At 50.6% G+C, this 21,703-nt stretch overlaps 1 protein-coding gene across 2 annotated transcripts in view; it reads left to right on the plus strand.

Moving 5' to 3' along the window:
• Positions 1 to 2,787: 2,787 nt before the first annotated feature.
• The window catches only part of MEGF11 (multiple EGF like domains 11), a 379,901-nt gene continuing 360,985 nt past the window's right edge, over positions 2,788 to 21,703 (plus strand). Inside the window, exon 1 of one of the 2 annotated variants that reach the window (XM_010363597.2) lies at positions 2,788 to 2,920. The gene's annotated coding sequence lies outside the window, so the exon portion shown is untranslated. The remainder of the gene's footprint in view (positions 2,921 to 21,703) is intronic. The other variant, XM_010363596.2, reaches the window with a different exon arrangement.

The raw sequence follows: 21,703 nt of genomic DNA on the forward strand, positions 1-21,703 counted from the left end.
CATAGAATAGTGGATTTTTATCTCAAATATGGCCTTCAATGAGTAGCCTGGCCTTAGATGGCATAGCTTCCAAAATGAACTTGTTGCAGCTAGTTGAAGGTGGATATGGCAGTGGGCTGTGCAGAGCGGCGCCTCCTGTAAGTAGGCACTCAGAAACTGACAAATGAATGATGGATCATGGGCTCTAACGTGACCCCCAGCCAACCTCAGAGATGTTTGCTAAAAGTATTTCTGGCTCTGTTGGGACAAGTGTCCTTGGAGCCTTGCCATCTGGGTAGGGAAGGTGCAGCTTTATAGATGGGTGTGGCTTTTTAGAGTGTGGCAGAAAACCAGACAATCCTTAGCCCAGGGTGGAGGAGGCCAGCAATCCTCAGACACACAATTCAAGCCTGGCAGGTGTGAGTGTGTGAGAGAAGAGGGTGGGAGTTGCTTCCGATTTATTGGTCATTGAGATGGGATGAGATGGGAAGACCTGTCTACCTTCCCAAACCTATCAGAACTGAAGTCTGAGACTTATAAGTGGATGGCTACCAGGTAGAGGGAGGGTTGTGGGGCATGGTGGGGATCGCAACTCATAATGAAAATGGCAATGTGAAGATGAAGGAAAGACATGCAAAACCCCACCTTGTGCAGTATTAATTGCTCACAGTAGTCAAGTGCTACTTTGTGTCAGGAACTGTGCTTCGGTGCATTATGTGGTTTAATCCTCACACAGCTCACAGTACTATCATCATTCCCATTTTACTGATAGGGAAACAGGTTAAGTGACTGCCCAGTGTCACAGTTAGTAAGTAGTGTAGCAGGCATACAAATTTGGCGTCTATGATACCCACAAACTGTAGCACTTCAGAGCTGGAGAAAAAGAGAACATCGAATTCAGCCTCTTCATAGTCAGGTGGGGAAATAATGCCAGCATGGGGACAGCCATGGACCAAGGCGAGACAGCTGGTAAACAGCAGCCCTCAGATTTGTCTGCAGTTGGGACTAGGGCGAGGCAGGGAGGCTCTGAGGGGAGAATTTAAGGAGGCGCTCACCCTCAGTTGCAGACTCTGAGGGTGAGCACTCCATGTGCCCCACTCGAGTCTCAGCCTTGAGCAGATGCTTCTTCTGGTTTTGTGGTGTGAACCACAGAGGCCCAGGCCAGGCTTTATTGACTTGATTTGATATCCCAAAGAGAGAAATGAATAAAATATTTGTGCAGAGCTTTGCCGGCACCCCAAAGTAGATTTTTACCCAGGGGCTGAGCGGAGGTTCTGCTTCTGGTTGTACTTCTGGTTCTGCTTCTGGTTGTGTACCACAGCAGGAGAACAAACTCTGGCCCCAGAAATTAGGGGTAGAACTAGGAGAATTCTGGTGGTGTTGGGCCGCAGGGTGGACTCCATGGGAACGGAGACCCCACGTCTCTCCTCCAGACTCCACTGGGCTGAAATGAGAAAGTGCCAGGAAAAGCTTCTAGCGGAGGGACTTGCCCCATCAGACCCAGAATGGCTCGGGAGTGCTAGGTGCTCAGACTCGCGGACAGACACACAGCTCCCAGTCTCAGGTATTAGGCCTGCTTTATTCGCAAAAATTCATCTCCCTAGGTGTGTATAACCACCTTTCCAACCCTGGGCCTTTCCGCTACGGTCTTAATTCAAGAACAAAAGAAGGCAAACCCCACGAGCAAAATACCCTGCCACCACTCCCATCCCGTGTAAGCGGGAGTCAGCCCACATTTCCTGGAGAGGGGTAGGAGGTGGAGGAAAGGGGGTTCCCTGCACCACTCTTAAGAGCCAGATTTTTACCCCCGTCTGGCTTGGCCTCACTAGGAGTGTCGCGGGGCAGCCAGGCGGCCCCAGGTGCTATAGCAGAAGGGGAAGACTTCCTCCCCATGACCCCGGGGACTTGGGCGCAGAAGCAGGCAAAAGGACGGGAACGAGCTGACCGGCCTCAGGCGCCCTCGCACTTCCCTCATCAGCGCAGGAGCCCAGTACCAGGCCGCCAGGAGCCGTGGGGGTCTCGACCTTGCCTGGAGTAGACCTTGGCAAGGCAAGTTCCTTGCCCTCTTCTCTTTGGGTCTCAGTTTTCTCATCTCACCAGGCACCGCTCAGCCCGACTTGGGTCTTAGCATTTTTAGTTCTTTGCTTTTCTTGCTTTTTTCCTGGCCCAGACGTTTCTCGAGCACCTGTCTTGAATCCCTGTCTCCGGCCCTGCCCATCCCTCTCGGTCCTCGGCCAGTTAGGAGCACGGCCTGGGGGTGCCCCTTGCTGCCTTGAACCCCCAGACTCCCACCCCCATCCCCGGGATCTCCCATCCGAAGCACAGAGGAGGAGGCGCGCAGGCCGCTCCGCTCCGCCAGGAGGGAAATGGGGAGTAGGGAAGAGAAAGGGGAGTAGATGCGCAAGAAGGTTAGCAGGAGGAGAAAACAGAAAATAGAAAAAGAGGGAGCAAGAGAAATGAGCAAAAGAACGAAAGTGGGGAGGAGGGAGGTGAGATGCTGGAAAGCGATGAATCGGAGAAAAAGGGGAATCCAAAGGCAAGCTGAAGAGAGAGGCTGAAGACAGGAAAAAGAACGAACGAGCGCGCGCGAAACAGCAGGGTCTGAAAGGACCAAAGAGAGAGAAAGAGGAAAAAAATGAGGGGGGTGTGCGGGAGAGCGGAGGGAGGGAGCTGCGAGCCGGGAGGAGGGAGGCTGGGAGGGAAGGAGAGGGAGGGGCCGAGGGACCAAGGGGGTGGGGGCTGGCTCAGCAGCAGCCGCCACGGCTCCAGCCGCTCGCTCGCTCGTTCGCTCGCTCAGTCGCTCCCGGTGCCCGCTGCCCGCCGCCCGGCTCCCGGCTGCTCGCGGCCCCCGGCTCCTACCTGGCGCTCTGGCCAGGGTCGGGCACCGGCGGACAAGACCGCGCGACTGGCCGGCCGAGCTCTGGGCCGGCCGCGGGAGCAGGTAGGTGGCTCGGTGGGGACCGCGACGACGCGGAGCCTCGGACGCTGGGGGCACCAGCGGACGCGGGGGTGGGGGTTCCGGCCCTGGGGAGGGGACTTTGCAGCCCCGCGACTAACTTTCCACCAGCTCCGCGGACCCCCGGCCGCCCTGCCCGGGTCCGGGCTGCCGAAGCCGAGTTTGGCACGGGGAGGAGGTGGATGCTGGGGGTTGCGGGAGCGCCAGGGGGTCCGGCAGGACGTGGGGCGTCTCAGTGTGGGCAGGCGCAGCCCTCCGGCCGCAGTCGGGATGCAGTGTCCGCGGCGCCTCCACGTGCGGGGGAAGACCCGAGATCCGCGGCGCGGCGCGGGTGTCCCGGGGAGGGCGCCCGTCCGCCCCCTTGAGTCTGGGGACTCCGCTCTCAAGCCTCCCCGGGTGTGCCGGCTGCACTCACTGCACGGGCGCCTTCCCCGCCGGGGTCGGGACGCAGAGCCTGCGGGGATGCAGCAGGTTTTCGGCGGCGGCCGCCCTTGCGCTTCACGGCCGCCAAGCCCCAGCAGGTGCCACGCACGCTTTTGCTTTTGGGAGAAGAAAGGCGGAACGTGTATCCCCCTATTTCTTTCCCATCCCGTCGCCGTTACTCTATTCCGGGAAGTCCAGGACCTGGACGGCCTTGTTGGTTGGCTCCCAGGACAATCCTCCTGCCCTAGGCTGCGACCCTGGCTCCCAAAGTTAAAGGAGAAGCAAGTCACTCTGCGCGCGCCTGGAGCGTGGTCCCGAAGTTCCCAACTTCTCGCCCAGCCGTGGGCGGTAGTGTTGGAAGTGGGGAAATGGGTGGTGGTTGTGGCTCCTTGGAGCTGCCGAGCGCAGCTGTCTTCCTCCTGGACTTGGTTTATTTTCCTAATTTGTTAGAAAAAATACTACTTAAAAATAGGCAGAATCGCTCCTCGCGGGCGTCAAGGTCCGTGAGTGGGACGCAGCCGTCCCTGTCCTGAGCCCGGGAGCGCCGAGCCTCGGCGTGGCAGTCCCCGGAAGCCCCGAGCCCAGGCGGCTTCTCCCGGACCTGTACTCGCGGGCTCCATCCCGCGGCAGCCGCGTCTGGGGATCCGTGCCCCGCAACCCGCGCTGCGATGCCAGTGTGACTGTCTCCCGCGTGGTCATGTTCTCCGGAAAAATATTTCAAAGTGGCTCCGCTTCAGGATCACCCACTTTCCATCCCTCCAAGAGCCGAGAGAACAGGGCCTGCGGCGGGTTGGAGGAGACCTTTGGGATGGTTTGGGCTCCCGGCCATCTCGACTCGCTCTGGCTGGGGTCCTCGCGCCCCGGCACCAGCGCCCCTCCGGCGATCTGCTGGGGAAACAAGGGTTAAAGCTCCTTGGCGGGGGAGAGCCGGGGGGAGCCCGCGGCGGCCGACTGGGGCATTCGAAACCTGCAGGGTACTCCGTCCTGCTAGCTCCCGGAGTCGGAGGGGCAGGATTCGCCGACCTCTGCAGCTTCTCGGAGCCAGCGGAGCCCCGGCCCAGCAGCCCTCTTTGTTGGAGTGCTGTCGGGAGATTCTCTTGAGAGGTTTGGGGGTTTAGTGGTACCAAAACCTTGAGGCTTTCCGGAGAGGGTCCCTCTGCCGGCACTCCCTGCAGACTGGGCGGGGTGCCCGGAGGGCGTTGAGCAGACGTTGAGCATCCTCTGCTCCTCTGGCGGATTTTCCTGGTGCACACCATGCATCAGCTCTCTCCGGTGCTCACATTTTGTTTAAGCCGCTAGAAATTCGAGGTCTAGGACTGCAATCTCGCCACTTCCTCCCACTAACAGATCAGCAAACTGAGGTCCAGAGAAGTGAAAGGACTTGCTTAGAGCTGCTATACGGGAGGAAGAGTAGGTAAACCAAGTCTCCTGACTTCCGGGTCAGGGCCTTTTCTAGTAGTCCACGCTAACTTTATTGCTTTCTTCGCACAGGGCAAATGTTCCCAGTCAGGCCACTGCACATCCTTGACAGGCTCGAGGGCTGAGTGTGTGTGAGGTTAGAGGCAGAGGACCTGTCTCTGGATTTTCGGGTTAGGTGCTGTGCTGCGAGTATCTCCCAGGATAAATCACTCATGTGACAGTTTGTTGTGTACCTGTTCTGTCCCTGCACCGGGCTCTGGGGGTAAATGGAGCCCACACACAGGGCTCAGCCCCATCAGGTGCAACCCATAGGGAAAGAGAAACCTTGTTTTGTAGTCAAGGAAGTGAGTGCATGTCGACATTCTCAGGTGAAATCACTTCGGGAGGGGTGGTTTTGGGATAGTGCCTGGAGAAGGCAAGATTAGGAGCTGATAGGTAAGTTTCCAGTTGGGGAAGGAGGGTTGTCAGGATACAGGGCTTGAGTGCTAAGAAGGAGGCAGGAAAGCTGATTAAGCGGTTGGTCAAAGCACAGCACTGTCAGGGCCAATGAGCACTGGGCCTTAGAGTGAGAATCACTAGGGAAGGTAGAAGAGCCAGTTGCTCAGAGCTCAAGCTCAGAACCTGGTCCCAAGGGACTTCTAGGCCTAGCCTTAAGGTGAGCAATTGGTTGGCAGGTCAGTGCCCCATGAGCCAAGGGTGGTGGGGTCAGAGGGGCTATATTCTGGCGTTTGCTTCTTTTCTTCTTTCTCATCATTCCCAGGGGTTTCAATCATTCTCATTCTTTTGCCCCTTCTCTCTTTTTTTTATTCTTTTTTTTTTTTTTGAGACAGAGTCTCACTTTCTCACTCAGGCTGGAGTGCAGTGGCACAATCTTGGCTCACGGCAACCTCTGCCTTCTGGGTTCAAGTGATTCTCCTGCCTCAGCCTTCCAAGTAGCTGGGACTACAGGTGTGCGCCACCATGCCAGGCTAATTTTTGTATTTTTAGTAGAGATGAGGATTTGCCATGTTGGCCAGGCTGGTCTCAAACTCCTGACCTCAAGCGATCTGCCTGTCTCAGCCTCCCAAAGTGCTGGGATTACAGTGAGCCGCCACGCCCAGCCCTTTTGCCCCTTCCCAACCATAACTTTTAGCTACTTCAGTGTTCCGAGCTTATGAAAGGCAGGAACATGCAGTCAGCAAATAGTTCTTAAGCTCCTTCTTTGTGCCAGGCACTGGGCTAGGCCCTTAGGATACAGCGATGAATCAGACAGGAAGAGTCCCATACCTTGTGATGCTGACATTCTAGGCTCTGTCCTCCATAGGCTTAAAGTCTAGTCATAGAACAGAGGCAAATACACAAATGATGTCTGAAGAAGTCCTGAAATGGGACAATACAATAGAGAATTCTGAACCTCTCCTCTAGTGGTTTAAGGCTCCAAGGTGAGAGGTTTGAAGTTGTTGGCTATGAGATTTGGAGATTCTGTGGGCTTCCATGACCCCAGCTCCTGGTTGCCAGGGGTAACCCAAAGGCAGCTGCAGTGGTGACCTTAGATGCAGCATTGGAGAACTGCTGTACAGAGCTTCTGCCAGGAAGGGAGCTGGTGAGTGTTGGCAACTATGATCTTGCTAGGTATCCATAGAGACTGGTGCCAGGTAACCACGTCCCTCTTAAATTCCAGCATCCACAGCTGTTTGGTGTGCTCTGGAGCCCCATTGTACAGATGGGTAAATGGAGTCCTGAATCTGTAGACTGGGACAGCTATGCAGTAAGAGGGGCCCAACCCGTATAGAATCCAGGTGTTCCCTGATACAGGATTCAATTTAAAATGCTGCTCTTTTCTTCCTAGAAAAACATTTCTTCCTTGCAGACTAGTGATTCTCAGATTTCAGTGTGGAGGGCTTATGAAAACACAGGTTACTAGTCCACACTCCCAAGTTTCTGATTCAACGGGTCTGGAGTGGGTCCAGTAATTTGCATTTCTAAACAAGTTCCTAGGTGATGCTGATTCTCTAGTTCTAGAGACCACGCTTTGAGAACCAATGTAGTAGAACAAGGGAAAGTGAATGATTTTTTGAGATTATAAGATAGGGGAGCCTGGAACGAAGGCTGTGATTTAGCTCTAGGAGCTCATAGGACTTGCTATGTACATCCCTCTATGTACATCCCCTCCCCCTCACCCCCAGGAGGCCATAGAATTAAAAGAATATTTTATCTTCATCAGCACACACACACACAGAGAATATATTGCAATATAATTAGGGAATAAATAGGTGTTGTGTATTGGATGTAGATTCCATGCCTGGTGTCTCTGTGGGGGTTTATTATAGCAGTGTTATAATTGAAAAGGTGTCATCCACTCTGAAGCCCCTCATGAAACTTTCATGGCCTGGGTGGTCATTGTCCAAAAAAGCATGTCTTCTTCATTAAAAGACTGAAAGTCAAAGAGATTGCTTCTCCTGCTAACGGGACTATCTGTGTTTCATTTGACAGTAACTGTGCAATGTGTTCTTAACGAATTATGCAGGGGGGAGCAAACAACAACTGAACAGCCAGTGTGAACAGGGAGGGGCTGAATGAAGTCCACATCACAGGTTCACAGGTCTGTTTGTTGAGCATCTCCAAATGTTTTGAAACTCTGTCTCTCTGTCTTCCTGTATTTCTGATATGAAGCTGTATCTCAGCAGGAAGAGGAGAGTTTGTGTTTCAACTTAGCTGACCGGGTAAATGTAACAGCATACTTTATCCCCAACGTGTTAATTAGACCCAAAAGAAAAGAACCATAAAGCAGTTGTTCTCCTAAATGCCGGCATTTTTCATCTGGATTCTATTTATCGATTATTTTATAGTTGAGAGGGAGTAAAAATCCATGTTTTTATAGCAAATAAAGCTGGCTGCAGTAATTATGCAGGCTCAACATGTCTGTTCTGGAGCTGGAAGTTGGAATTCAGCCTGACTCTCAAACATTTGGGTGAGATCTAATTGAAAAAGACATTTCAAAGAACAAATATTTAGGAATGAGGAGTTTCGCTGATGGTCTCTCTGGGTCAAATGTGAGTACCTTGCTTTCAGTTTGATCCTCAGAGGTGGGAGGAGACCATGGAGAAGGACCTGGTCAGTAATGTTGAGACCACAGTCAAAATGTGAGGCTGAAACTTAAAGATAATCAGTGAGGCTTAGTAAAGGGAAGAAAGATGCTTTCAGGGAATATATGCCCTGTACCTGGTGAGCAAGGGGAAGATCAATTAATCAAATATAGATTGAATACTTACTGAATGTGCAATCTTGGGACAGGCACAATGAGGGCAGGAGCCAGGACTTTTACTGGTTATATATCTTTTATAATGATAGTGGTTAACTCAGGTATCCATTGTAACAAAAACTCTTGATGGGAGTAGGAATGAAGGCAGCAAGTGACAGAGAAGCTGAATTCAATGTGTTGAAACAGTAAGGAATTTAGTATCTCCCATAACAAGAAGTCTGGGCTATATCTGCCCTATAGTTGGTCCTTTCAGTGGTTCAACAGCATCATCAAAGATCCAGATGCTTTTCATCTTTCCTGTTCCTGAGATCGCAAGATGGTGGCAACAGTTCCAGGTGTTATATCCTCACCATCATGAGCAGAGGCAGAAAAGGCAGGAGGGAGCTTTACCCAGAAGCCCCTCAGCAGACTTTCACTTTTGTCTTATTGGCCAGAATTGTGAATCATGTGTCATGCCTAAGCCAACCACAGGCAAGAGAAGGGAATCATTGTAATTGACCTATAACAATTTTTTTTTTTCTGAGACGGAGTTTTGCTCCAATTGCCCAGGCTGGCACCGTCTCGCCTCAGCCTCCCGAGTAGCTGGATTATAGGCACGCGCCACCATGCCCAGCTAATTTTGTATTTTTAGTAGAGATGGGGTTTCTCCATGTTGGTCAGGCTGGTCTCGAACTCCTGACCTCAGGTGATTTGCCAGCCTCGGCCTCCCAAAGTGCTGGGATTACAGGCATGAGCCACCATGCCCGGCTGGACAATCTTTTTTTTTTTTTTAAAGGGATCTCCCTCTCTTGCCTAGGCTGGAGTGCAGTGCTGCTGTCATAGCTCACTGCAGCCTCCAACTCCTGGAATCAGGTGATCCTCCTGTTTCAGCCTCCTCAATAGATGGGACCACAGATGCGCACCACAGCACCTGGCTTGGCCTAGAACAATCTTGATTTGTGTATTGGGCCTCAGAGAGGATCAAAATTAGGATTCTTTTGGAAGGGTGAAAGGAGCAACTAACAGTGGCTGCCATAGAGCTCAAGACATGGGCTTGAATTATCTTTCTACTCATTTTAAGCCCCATTTTTCACCTCTTGTGCCTCAGTTTACTGAACCTAGGATGGGGATCTGTTGGGAAGATAAATCTGAATTAGCACCATAATTATACTTGATTAGTACAAGAGAGTGGAAGATTATTTGTAAACTGATCTCTGAATCAAAGAATTTATAATCATCTAATGCAGGGGACATGTGAGGACTAGACCATCAAGATCATCAAATGGAGAACAGAACTGGAGAATAAATAATCATGACTTGCAGACCCACTATTAAAGGAGGAGCATGACATCAATGGGAGCCATAGTAGCTAGGGAAGGCTTCCTGGAGGAGGTGGTTCATGGCTCATACTGAAACTCCAGCACTTAAGTATGGATAGGTTGTAAAATCTTTCTGCCCAACTTGCTTCCTCTTGCTTTTTCTGTTTCTTCTCAGTGGTAAAATGGGACCATTTGGTCAAGATAAAAATATTATCTCTACAGTCACAGTGGCTTTGATACTCAGTCCAAATATGGTCAGTACTGACCAGCGTGATTCTGGGAGGGAGGTCACAGTGATTCCCTCGCCAGCCCTAGATTCCTGGTTTCCAGTCCTGGATGGCCCATCAATCTCCATGTCTCAAGCCACGTTTCAACCCTGATTAGATATTATTATTAATATTATTAGTTTTGAGATGGAATCTTACTCCTGTTGCCCAGGCTGGAGTGCAGTGGTGCAATCTTAGCTCACTGCAGCCTTGACCTCCTTGGGTCAAATGATTCTCCCACCTCAGCCTCCCAGGTGGCTGGGACTACAGGTGTTGCCACCACGACCAGCTAATTTATTTTTATTTTCATTTTTGGTGAAGATGGGGTTTTGCCATATTGCCTAGGCTGGTCCTGAACTCCTGGGCTCAAGCAATCCACCCACCTCAGCCTCCCACAGTGCTGAGATTACAGGCGTGAACCACTGCACTGGGCAGATACTATTATTATCAAAAGCAGTATTTGAATACCTGGCTGCCATCATTAAACCTGTGTGCCTAAACTGAAATCTAATGTTTTCTCATCTCTCAAGTCATCTCCCCTTCTGGATTCTTCACTTTTGTTGCTGGCAAAACCACCTTCCCAGATGTTTGGGCTCAAAACCTGAGCATGTACCCCCGCCCCCATTCCATACACTCTGCTTGCAATACTCAAGCATTGACTTGCCTTTTAAAAAATAATTAATTAATTAATTATTTTTGAGATGGAGGCTTGCTCTTATCACTCAGGCTGGAGTACAATGGCGTGACGATCTCTGCTCATTGCAACCTCTGCCTCTTGGGTTCAAGCAATTTTTGTGCCTCAGTCTTCTGAGTAGCTGGGATTACAGGCATGCGCCACCATGCCTGGCTCATTTTTGTATATTCAGTAGAGACAGGGTCTCACTGTGTTGGCCTGGTCTCAAACTCTTGACTTCAGGTGATCCACACACCTCGGCATGAGCCACCGTGCCTGGCTGCCTTTTGGTTTTAGGATGTTTCTTGGATATGTTCTCTCCCTTCTGACGTGAGAAATCCTCTCTGCTCAGGTCCTCTCCATCTCATGCCGGGTGATGGCACTGCCTCCTACTCTGCCATCCTCAGAGCATAGTGCATGGGTGTATGGGGACTTGTGTCTTTGGGAATAGTCTATGGGGGTTCTGTAAATGGGATAGTTTTTATAAATTCTACTGAGGAGTACAGTCTCTGCAATGAGTCCAGAATTCATGGCTGCAAATCCCATATGTTGCTGTGGGAGCCATTTTGCAGCCTCTCATCTCTTTCCCCTTCAAATCATACTGAAGCATTGGTTTTGGTTTGTTTGTTTTTGGAGACAGGGTCACGGTGTTGCCCAGGCTGGTGTGCAGCAGTGCGATCATAGCTCACTTCAGTCTTGAACACCTGGGCTCAAGCTATCTTCCCGCCTCAGCCTCCAGGGTAGCTGAGACCACAGATGTATGCCACCATGCCTGGCTAATTTTTTTTTTTCCTTTTTTGTGGAGATGGGTCTTCCTATATTACCCAGGCAGGTCTCAAACTCCTGGCTTTAAGCAATCCTTCCACCTCGCCCTCCCAAAGTGCTGGGATTACAGGAGTGAGCCTGACCTAAAACATTGTTTTAATCAACTGATTACCTTACATTTTTTTTCCGTAGCACTTACCAGATGAAGCCCAATTTCCTCAAATAGACAGTTGAAAGTCTCGACAGTCTGCCCGCATCCTGCCTCCCCAGTCCCTACTTGCTCACTGCTGGGACTCACCATTATGGCTGACTCAGCTTCAAGTTCTGTTTTTCCCTGTGTTTAATCCAAATCACCCTTTCCTTTAAGACCAGTGTTAGCCCTGCATCTTCAGGTGACCTCCCCTCGCTACTGGAGCCCACAGTGATATCCAAGCATTGATCTTTCCCTCCCGTAAACTTCTGTAGCAATTATTGCCCACACCACAAATTTGGTACTTAATATACTGCTGTCATTGATAACATTTTATTGCTATGTTTATTGTCTTCCCAGTTGGATATAAGACCCCTGGGACCCAAGGCGGTAGGGGAGGATGTATCTGTCTTTACACCCAGGGTCGTGGCCAGCAAGCACATAGCACTTCAGTATTTATTGAATTAATAAATCATAGGAATAGATTATTTACCTGAGAAATCAGTTAATCTTCACCCTTTTTTCTTAACCTCAGTTGGGGGAAGGGACTAAATTTAATGAATTCCTGCTCTGTGCTGGGTAGTACTTTAGGTGATTTTTAGGAAAGATTTTAACAGCCTTGTAACTATCCAGTGAAGCTGGGATTCTTGGTGTTATCCTGCAGATGAGGGAAGTGTGGCTCTGAGAGCGCTGGGTGGCTTCCCATGCTCACTCAGCCAGCAGGAGAGTAGTGAGGGGCAGGGTCATCTTCCTTCCTCTATGTTTTCTAATGCATACATCTTCCTGAAGTTCTCCCGACCTGTGGGTGCCTGTTCTTCCAGTCTCTTTTTCCTTGTGTCCCACTGTGCCTCACTACTTTGCTGCATCCCCAGGACTTTGGAATAATTCAGGAACCTCTGGATTCTAGCAGTGGACTCTGAGCTTTCTGGTGGAGCAGGTAAGATGTGCTCCTTGGTGCAGAAAAGAGCCAGTAAAGAGCAGGAGAGGACTTACTAATGGGCCTCAGGTCTCCAGAAGGCCTTGGATGACAGTGGGCAGGACATAGAACCTTCTTTGGGGGTGTCTGGGAGGAGTGGGTGATGTTTACTGCGGGAGAGATGAGGTGTGAGATCGTAACAAGGGCCACCATTGTTAGGGCCTCGCAGTTGAGCAGGCACTTTTCAGGTGCATGTGTTTTCTAGACTGTGTCTTACAACAACTTTGTAGAGCAGGTTATTGTCCTCAGAACAGGGTGTTAAAGAGTTCAAGTGGCTTGCGCCAAGTCACACCCCGACTTGATGCCTGCCTCCCGATGGTTAGTAACCTTGAGTGACAACAACAGGCTTGGCTTTCCAGAGGCTGTGTGGGACAATGTGAGGGGGCCATGTTTCCTGAGGTAGAGGCTTCATGGTATGACCTTTGAAGGACTGTTCTGGAATTGATTCTGCAGGTCAAGGTAGAGGTGACTTAGGGCCTATCTTTACTCAGAGCAAAAATTATTTAAAACCTACTCCTGTCCTTCCCCTGCCTGACCTGCCTGGTTTATCATCCATGCTTAAAATAAATACAATAAATAAAAACACCCCAAAACTCTTTCTCCTCCTGCAGAGGATGAGCAACAATCTACATATGCAAATAAATGGCATGCCAGTCCCCATGAATATTAATTTGGAAAGGGAGTCTGAGGCCCTAAAATACACTCAAAATCAACAATTTGGCATCTCACAACTCTTCCAGCTCACTTCCAGTGATCATGGCCTTGTTATATTTTAAGATTGCCTCTGCTCCCAGCTGGCCTCCCTTCTGCATCCCTGGATGTTCAAGTTACCAAATGGATGGAGAGTGTTTCAGGTTGGCAGGATGGAGGTCCAGGGGTGATGGGGCTGGGCTGACCTTGTCCTGCCTCCCCGGCCAGGGCCCAGGCCTTAGCCCCTCTCTGATCCCAGCATTAGCAGGGAGTCCTCAATGCCAGGGGACAGTTCTGGGAAACCCCATGGACAACCGTCAACCTGGGACCCTTGTACTGTCAGGGAGCACTCAGGGTGGGGCAGAGCAGCAGCCTCAGGAATCAGCTTCTCCTGCCTCTCAGGGACAAATGGGGAAACTGAGATCCGGAGGGTAGGTACCTTGCCCAGAGTGACACGGTGAGTTAATGGCAGGAAGTGAGAACACGTATTCATTCTTTGCTCTGAAAAGCACATTTCTTTTTGAGTGTGTGTGTGTATGTAGAAGGGGGTAGGCAGGGTAGGGCTTAAAGTTTGTATACTTTGGGGGAAAGAGTCATTCTTCTCTTATGATCATTCACCCAGAGACAAGTGGCAACAGAAAATTCAGACTTGTGTCCCATTTCCATTGAAATAAATGATTTCCTTCCTCTCTCAGTAGATTTCCAAATTAGATTACACATAGGCCAGAATTAATGTGAAGCTGTCTTGCAGAGTACCCTCTGGCTGAAGGTAGGATAGGGCAGGAGAGAGAAGGGCCGAAATATCTCCAAGGAAGCCAGGTGGAGAGGACCTTGAGGTGGAAGAGGAAGGAGTTAACAGTAACTTCTGGGTCCCACTTGTATGGGGAGGAGGGCAGAGGGGAATGATGCAGCATAGTGGTATCACCAAGAGTTGGATATCCCGCTTGCCCTTTCCTGCTGCTTACTGGATAGGCGTGAGCATATCATCTCATCTTTGGACCTCCTTTTCCTTGTCAGTAAATATTGGGGTAATACTGAGATAACCAATCACTTCTCCCTCCCTCCCTCTTTTCTTTCTTTCCCTCCTTCCTTCCTTCCTTCCATCCTTCCTTCCTTCCTTCCTTCCTTCCTTCCTTCCTTCCTTCCTTCCTTCCATCCTTCCTTCCTTCCTTCCTTCCTTCCTTCCTTCCTTCCTTCCTTCCTTCCTTCCATCCTTCCTTCCTTCCTTCCTTCCTTCCATCCTTCCTTCCTTCCTTCCTTCCTTCCTTCCTTCCTTCCTTCCTTCCTTCCTTCCATCCTTCCTTCCTTCCTTCCTTCCATCCTTCCTTCCTTCCTTCCTTCCTTCCTTCCTTCCTTCCTTCCTTCCTTCCTTCCTTCCTTCCTTCCTTCCTTCCTTCCTTCCTTCCTTCCTTCCTTCCTTCCTTCCTTCCTTCCTTCCTTCCTTCCTTCCTTCCTTCCTTCCTTCCTTCTTCTTTCTTTCTCTCTGTCTTTCTTTCTATCTGTTTGTCTTTCTTCTTTTTTCTCTTCTTTTTATTTTATTATTTTTTTTAGACAGACTCTCACTCTGTTGCTCAGGCTGGAGTGCAGTGGCACAATTATGGCTCACTGCAACTTCGACGTCCCAGGCTCAAGTGATCCTTTGGCCTCAACCTCCCAAGTAGCTGGGACCACAGGTGCGCACTGGTATGTCAGGCTAATTAAAATTTTTTTTTTGTAGACATGGGGTCTCCCTATGTTGCCCAGGCTGGTCTCAAACTCCTGGGCTCAAGTGATCCTCCTGCTTTGGCCTCCCAAAGTGTTGAGATTATAGATGTGAGCCACTGTGTCCGGCTTGCCCCCACTTCTTAGTGCTGCTTTGTGAAGACTAAATGAAGATTTAATGTTCTGCACCATGCTTCGCACAAAGGCATTCAGGACATCTAAATTTCTTTCTTTTCCAGATAGATTTTATTTGACTAGCTGCAGTTGTCAGTATAGCTGTATTTGTATTTGTGTTTGTGTTTCCACTTGTGTCTGGATTGGTGTGTTTCTTTGTGTTGTCTGTGTATGTGCTGCTGTTATTCACGTGTGTATTTCTGAGTGTGGTGGTGTAGATAGGGATGTGAGTACGTCTGTGGATGTCTTTGTGCTTGCGTCTTTGTGTGTTGGGTTGAGTAGAGTGCTTTGTGCCTGTGAGCGGCTGTGTCTCTGTGTGTCAGTGTTTCCATGACTGCATGGCAGCTCTATGTGTGTGTGTGTGTATTGCACGGCCAGTATGCCCAGAGATCTCCAGGGAGTTGAGAAGCTTCACAGTGCACAGGAGCCCTGGACCTGGGTCCCCTCTAAGGTCTCCGTGGTGTCCTTCTCCCCACCAAAAAGCCTCCTGCAGTTCCTGGAGCCCTTCCTAATTGCCCTCTGTCCATTTTCCTCTGCCTCCCGCTGGAGGCACATGGGGCCTAAGAATGCTTCCGCAGTGGCAGGGCCCCTGGTCCATTTGCATTCGTGTTTGCATATCATTTGCATTGTCTATACAGACTGTGCTTTCAGTTCTGCAGTTTTCAAGGTAAAATGTAGTTGCTCTTCTTGAAGGTCATTATATTAAGAATTTTTCTGCCTTTTATTCTTTCTAGTCCAGACCTCCCTCCCAGGACCAGAAGGCTAGGGCTGGATAGAAGTCCCAGAAGCCTCTGCTGTTCCGTCAGCCCCGCCTTCTGGTCCACTTCCCCTCCCTGGGCCTCCAGCATGGGGGACACTGTGACAGTCTTCCATGCAGCAGGCCTGGTTCAGTGGGTAGAGACCCTGGGCTCTGGGAGGAGCAGCTTCGGGGGAGAAGATTTTCTCACCCAGAGGTAGTTGGTTCGGCCCAAATCCCAAGAGGGCAGGTCACAGCCAGGGGATAACACAGTCCAACTTGTGCCTATTGCCTGCTTGCCAAGATCCCATGACTTACTCCTACTGGGGAAGGACCACTATGGATGTTTCAATGTCGCTATACCCATCCTTGGCTGGGGAGGGGCCATGGGGCTGGGCTGGCCTTATGGGAAACAAAGGAGGCAAAGATGTCTTTTCCTTTCAAACATCTAATACATACTTACTAATATTTCTGATGCCATGGAAGACACCTATCCAAAAAGCTTCCCCAGGAGGGTTGTACCCAAAAAGTATCTTCCTTATGGGTCATCACATGCAAGACATCGCCTCTTTCAATGTGGATTTGAGTCTGGGCTCTGCCATGCACTAGCTGCGTGATCTCTGACCAGCTACCTAACCTGTCTGAGCACCTTGCTTCTCATCTGAAGAAGGCAGGTAAAAGGCTTAGCTTAGTGCCTGGAACATAGCAAAGACAAAGACTCAGTGAATGTCCGAATTGCCAGTCCCTATTGGCGTATTAGAAAACAGAGGTTCCAGGGTGTGGTTTTTATCACTTCGTATAAATTGTTCACCAGAGGCACCGCAGATGAGTGACAGGCAACAGGCCTGAATCCCTTTGTGGCCCTTCTGTAAGTCCAGCTCTAGAGGAACTTGGCTGCTTTTGCCTTCCCACGAGGAGAAGCGTTGCAAAGGCAGCCGGGGAAGCAGGCGCATCCTTGTCTGTGTCTCCGAAAATTCAGCCCTCACTCTCCCCTGCCCCACTCTCCCCTGGTTCTAGTGTCAAGTCATTCATCTTCTCTCATGTGTCCTTCCTCTGAGCAAGGCACTGCTGGACACCCAGGACCATCCAGCAGAGTAGATTTTGGGTTCCCCAGAAGACAGAGCTTGAGGGAAATCTTTGTGCTGGTGCTTTATTGGGGGGCTGGGGTGCAGCTCAGGGGAGGGAGAGGGAGAGGAAAAAGGAAAATGAGGCAAGGAGGGAGGAAAAGCGAATGCCAGCCACCACTTTGGGAGAAAAGAAAGCTGGTTGCTCAGTCATGAGGGATGGCTCCTGTTAGGCTGAGTAGAGCCACTGAGACTCAGAACAGTTTGTTGCAGGTGTAAGGGATGGAGTTTATCTGCTAGCTCTTTGGTATTTCATTGGTCCAGGTTTTCCCCATGGAGCATTAACTCTCTTGCACCTCTGGGTCCTATCACCTGACCCTGTTGGGCAGCCTTTGGAGAAGCCCAATCCCATGCCCTGTGGCATGGTGCCTCACCTGGGCCCAGAAGTGGTGAGAGCATCCAGTGCTCCACATGGCCGGTGGGTGGACCCTGGTATGGGAGCTGCTATGACTTCTCAGGAGGGTGCAGTGAAGGCTGTGCCAGAGACCAGCCCTCACCCTGGGGGAGGCAGGGACAGCCAGTGATGTTAGATGAGAGCACTGGCAGTGGTGGCCTAGCTCTCCAACCAGAAAGTAGGTGATGGTCTGGGAGGCAGGGGGAGTCAAGCAAATCTGGGAAAGCGCATATGTAGGTTCTGATTCAGCCATCGTTAATCAATGAATCAATTCACAACTGGGGCCAGGTGCTGGAGTCTGGGCCTTTCCATGCAGGCAGTGGGGAGCCATCAGCAGTTCTTGAGCAGGTGAGAGACTGCTCAGTGTTCAGTAATGACAGGAGTTATTTGGAGAGGGTCCTTGCTCAGGTCTACATGTCTTTGTCCACAAAGCATCAGATGAGGGCTGTTGCCAGAAGACCTGGCATTCCTAACTCAGTTCAGGGAAGAGAAAAGGCTCCTAGATCACCATTGCCTATGGAGTTTCATTTAGCAGTGAGGAGGCTGGATCGCCCATGACAGCCTTACAGGTCTTAATCAGAGAAGAGGATGTCCTTCCTGAGTGAGGTGAGATCATTCTGAACTGGGTCAGAGACCAGAGTGCCTGGGTTCGAATCCCAGCTCTGCCATTTAAAAGCAGGTGACGTTGGGCAAGTGACTCAGCCTCTACTCGTTCAATGAATGTTTAGTGAGTACCTGCTGTGTGGCAGACTGTTCTTGCTGTTGGGCATGTAGCAGTGAACAATGCAAGACAAACAGACACAACTCCCTTCCCTTGTGGGGCTTCTGTTCTCATGGAGGAAGCCGGACTCTAAGCAAATAAGTTAGTAGATGGTTTATTTGAAGGTGACCAGAGGTGTGGCAAAAAGCAGGACAGGTGAAGAGGCAGTGATGGGTGGGGGTGGGGTTGCATTTTTAAAAAGAGTGTTAGGGAGGGTCTGCAATAAAAAGGTGGCCTCTAAGTTATACTTGGAGGAGGGGAGGGTGTGAGACATACTGATATCTAGGGGAGACACCCTTGCCTCAGTTTCCTCAACTGTACAGTCAGGGTTATGATCGAACCTATCTCAGGGGCTGCTGAGTGGGTTAAATGAGTTAATCCATGCAGTGGGTTTAAACCTGGCCCGGCACACAGTGAAACACTATTATCACCACTGCTGAAGTAGGAGCCCATCTCTACTGCCTCCAGGCAGCGCTCCTGGGCTCCAGACTACAGGGATTTTGGTGGCCTTCATCTCCCCAAGAGTGTGTGTGTGGTGGTCTCCTCCAACCTTCCCTATCTCCTCATTGAAAGGGGCACACAACCTACAGTTTGAGAAGCAACACATGCATTTTCTTTTTACTCGAGCATCTGACTCCCCGAGGGAATCGCAGAAAAGCCTTTAGCAAACTCCAGGTTTAGGAAGCGCTTCCAGCCTTTCTCTGGGGCATCTGTGGATGGGGTGGGCAGGTGTTTCTGGCCTAGCTCAGCTCAGGGTGGGCTGGGGAGGGGGTTTCCCACCCAGAAAACTGGGCTCCCAGCAGTGGGGATGCAGGGCTGGCCCTACTCACACCCTCCAGGCTGGGCGGTGGCCCAGCTCTCATCAGCAGGCGCTGAGAGTCCCTCCAGCAATTCGGATACTATTATTTACTATTGCAGAGATTTTTGCGGCTGTGATTTACCACCACTGTGAAGCCCCAGGACCTAAATCCCAGTAGCCTCAGTATAGATATTGCATCTAATCAATCCTGTATTACCATGCAAATACATCCTATAGGATATTGCTATCTTTTCCTTTCAAACACTTAATACATAATTAATGATATTAAAATACATCTAATGCCACACGATACCAACCTCAAAAGCTTCCTGTTATAATTTATTCCCACCTAGATAAAAGACTGATTTATTGGTTCACTTATCATTCAGGGGCAGTCCTCTCCTGGCCATCCACGGGAAGGGGCGGTGGAGGCAGGAAGTGCCCGCTGTGTGGCAGACTGTCCCCCAGACAGCATTGGGCCTGGCAGGAGATGGCCACACGCCAGCATCTTCAAGGATTCCTCATTCAGTTCTCCCAAACTACTCCAGGAAGGAGGTCCTCTTGTTATTCCACTCTACAGATAGGGAAACAGAGGCCAGAGAGGCAGCCCCACTTGCCCAAAGTCATAATCTTAGGCTTGTCCACAGGCCAGTGGACCTGGAAGGCGGGCTTGGCATTTCTTACCCCTTAAAACAGCAGCGATAGTCACTACTCTGCAGGAGTATTTGAGAATTAGAGGTAACAGCAGATGTTAGGCACTGAAACGTGCTGCTAATGTCTTTACTTGGAGGTGAAATGGCGAGACCATCAATTTTAAGGGTATCGTTTTGGCAGCTAGGTGGTCTTTTGTTGCGGGGAGTGAGTTGGAAGGAGACAAGGTGTGGGACCCCACAGTCATCAGGGACACACCTTCCCTGGCAGATAAGACACCATGAGAAGAAACCATACTCCAGAGTCCACCTGGGAGTTTCTTCGTCCAGGCTTCACCCAGGTCCTCCTGTGAATCACAAGAGCGCTGGACTTGGGAATGAAGATAACGTGGTCCCTGGATGAGGCACTGTGTCTGGTGGAAATGGACAGACACAGTAACTAGTGTGACGAGGTGTGATGGGTGTCAGCATGCAGGCACCAGGATTCCAACAGCCGGGGGTGCCTGATGGTGCTGCCAGTGGACAAGGGAAGGAGGTGCTGGGTGAGGGAGTGGCATGTGACACATACTAGGCACACGGAGGGGCCTGAGAATGATTGAGGTGAATATGGAGATTGACATGGTGGGGGCAGCAGTCTCATTCTTCCCGGGGTGTTCCAGCAGGCCACCCATCTTGGCTCAGCTCCTCTGCCCCTTTGTTCTGGTGTGGAGGAAATGAACTGGGTTGTGTCCACCCCAAACCCAGACAGGCAGAGGAGCTGGATGCTGAGCAGGAGGTGGGGACAGGAAGCTGCCTGCAAACAGCCACCGCAGCCAGGGGGCACGGAGGCTCACTGGGGACCCTTCCTGGGCCAGAGGATTAGGGTTCGAGCTGCTTTTCTTTCCTCCAGCACAGCCATTCCCACACTCCCATGAAACTCTCAGCACGCTCTCTCGTTCTTCCTTGTCCCATCCAGACTTTATCCATGGCGTTGGTGGTATTAAATGGTACTGAGGGCGGACCCAGCCTGTGCCCCAGACTGAAGAGCTGTTTCTTGCTCAGGAGTCCTTTGCCTTGGCTTGGGCCTTCTCTCCTTTTTCCCTGTGATGTCTTTTCCCTCCCCAGTCCACATTCCCTGTGGCAGGCAGAAGGATCTTTCTAAAGTGCAAACCGGACCATGTCCCTGCCTGTCGGAAACCCTTTAACGGTTTCCCATTGCCCTCGCGATAAAGTCAAAACTCATTAGCACAGAGTCAAGGCCCAGCAGCCTCACCCCATCCTCTATAATCCACCTTGCACTTGATGTTTGGGTAGCACCAAGCCGCTGCTGGTCCTCCCTCCTGCAGAACACACAGTGCTGTGTCACACCTCTGTGTCTTTGCGTATGTTGTTTTCTGACTGCAACACCCTTCTACCTTCCTTGTGTGGCTGACTGTTCCTCATCCTCCACAATTCAACCCAGACACCATCTCCTCCAGGAAGCCTTCCCTGAACTCCCCTCCCTCTGGTGGGCTGAATGACTTGCCTTTCTGTTCTCCTGACTCTCTGTACTTATTACAGCCTCACAACCTCAAAACTGTAGTGAGAGCCTCAGGAGGAGGGACTTGGTCAAACAGGGAGCCAGTACCCAGTGCTGTCCTTGGCATGTAGTAGGGTTAAAGATTTGTTGTCACACTGAACCAGGATAGTCCTTGTCCTTGATACAGAGACTTGATGCCTGCCTGTAGCTCTCCTTGACCTGTGGAGAAGAGGTGGGATTTGCCAGGCAATTTTGGGGTGGACTGTGAGATGTGGGAGCCTGGGCAATCTTGAGACGCTTCCAGGATCCTATAGGAGGACCCAGGCTCTTCTGGAGTTTAGAGAACATCACTGCTCTGAGTGCCTGGAGGGTTTTGGCAGGCATTGGGGTGTAGTGGTGTTGCTCAGAGGCTTGAGAAATGAGGATGATCCTGGGCAGTTGAAACCCCTGGGTAGGTAGTCAGTTTCCATTCTCCCTCTTGGCCATGTCTCTAGATTTGTTATAGATTTTGACTTTTTTTTTTTTTTTTTGAGACAAAGTCTTACTTTGTTGCCCAGGCTGGAGTGCAGTGATGCCATCATGGCTCACTTCAGCCTCGACCTCCCAGGCTCAAACAGTCCGCTTACCTCAGCCTCCCAAGTAGCTGGGAATAAAGGTGCATGCCACCACACCCAGCTAATTTTAAAATTTTTTTATAGAGATGAGGTCTCCCTACATTGCCCAGCCTGGTCTCAAACTTCTGGACTCAAGCAATCCTCCTCCCTCAGCCTCCCAAATTGCTGAGATTACAGGCATAAGCCACCTTTCCCTGCTCTATGTTGACCTTTTAATTGCTTTAATCAGCTCCCTAATTTTTGTTCGCAACTTGATTCTCTGCACCTTCCCCACCCCTCTCCATGTGTGGCACAGGGATTTAAGAAGATGAAAATCTTCAAAAAATAGGAGACTCTGAAATGGGTTTCAGGGAAAGCATGGTGCCCCCCTTCTGCTT

The sequence above is a fragment of the Rhinopithecus roxellana genome, chromosome 5 (assembly GCF_007565055.1).
Source record: "Rhinopithecus roxellana isolate Shanxi Qingling chromosome 5, ASM756505v1, whole genome shotgun sequence".
NCBI classification, from domain to species: domain Eukaryota; kingdom Metazoa; phylum Chordata; class Mammalia; order Primates; family Cercopithecidae; genus Rhinopithecus; species Rhinopithecus roxellana.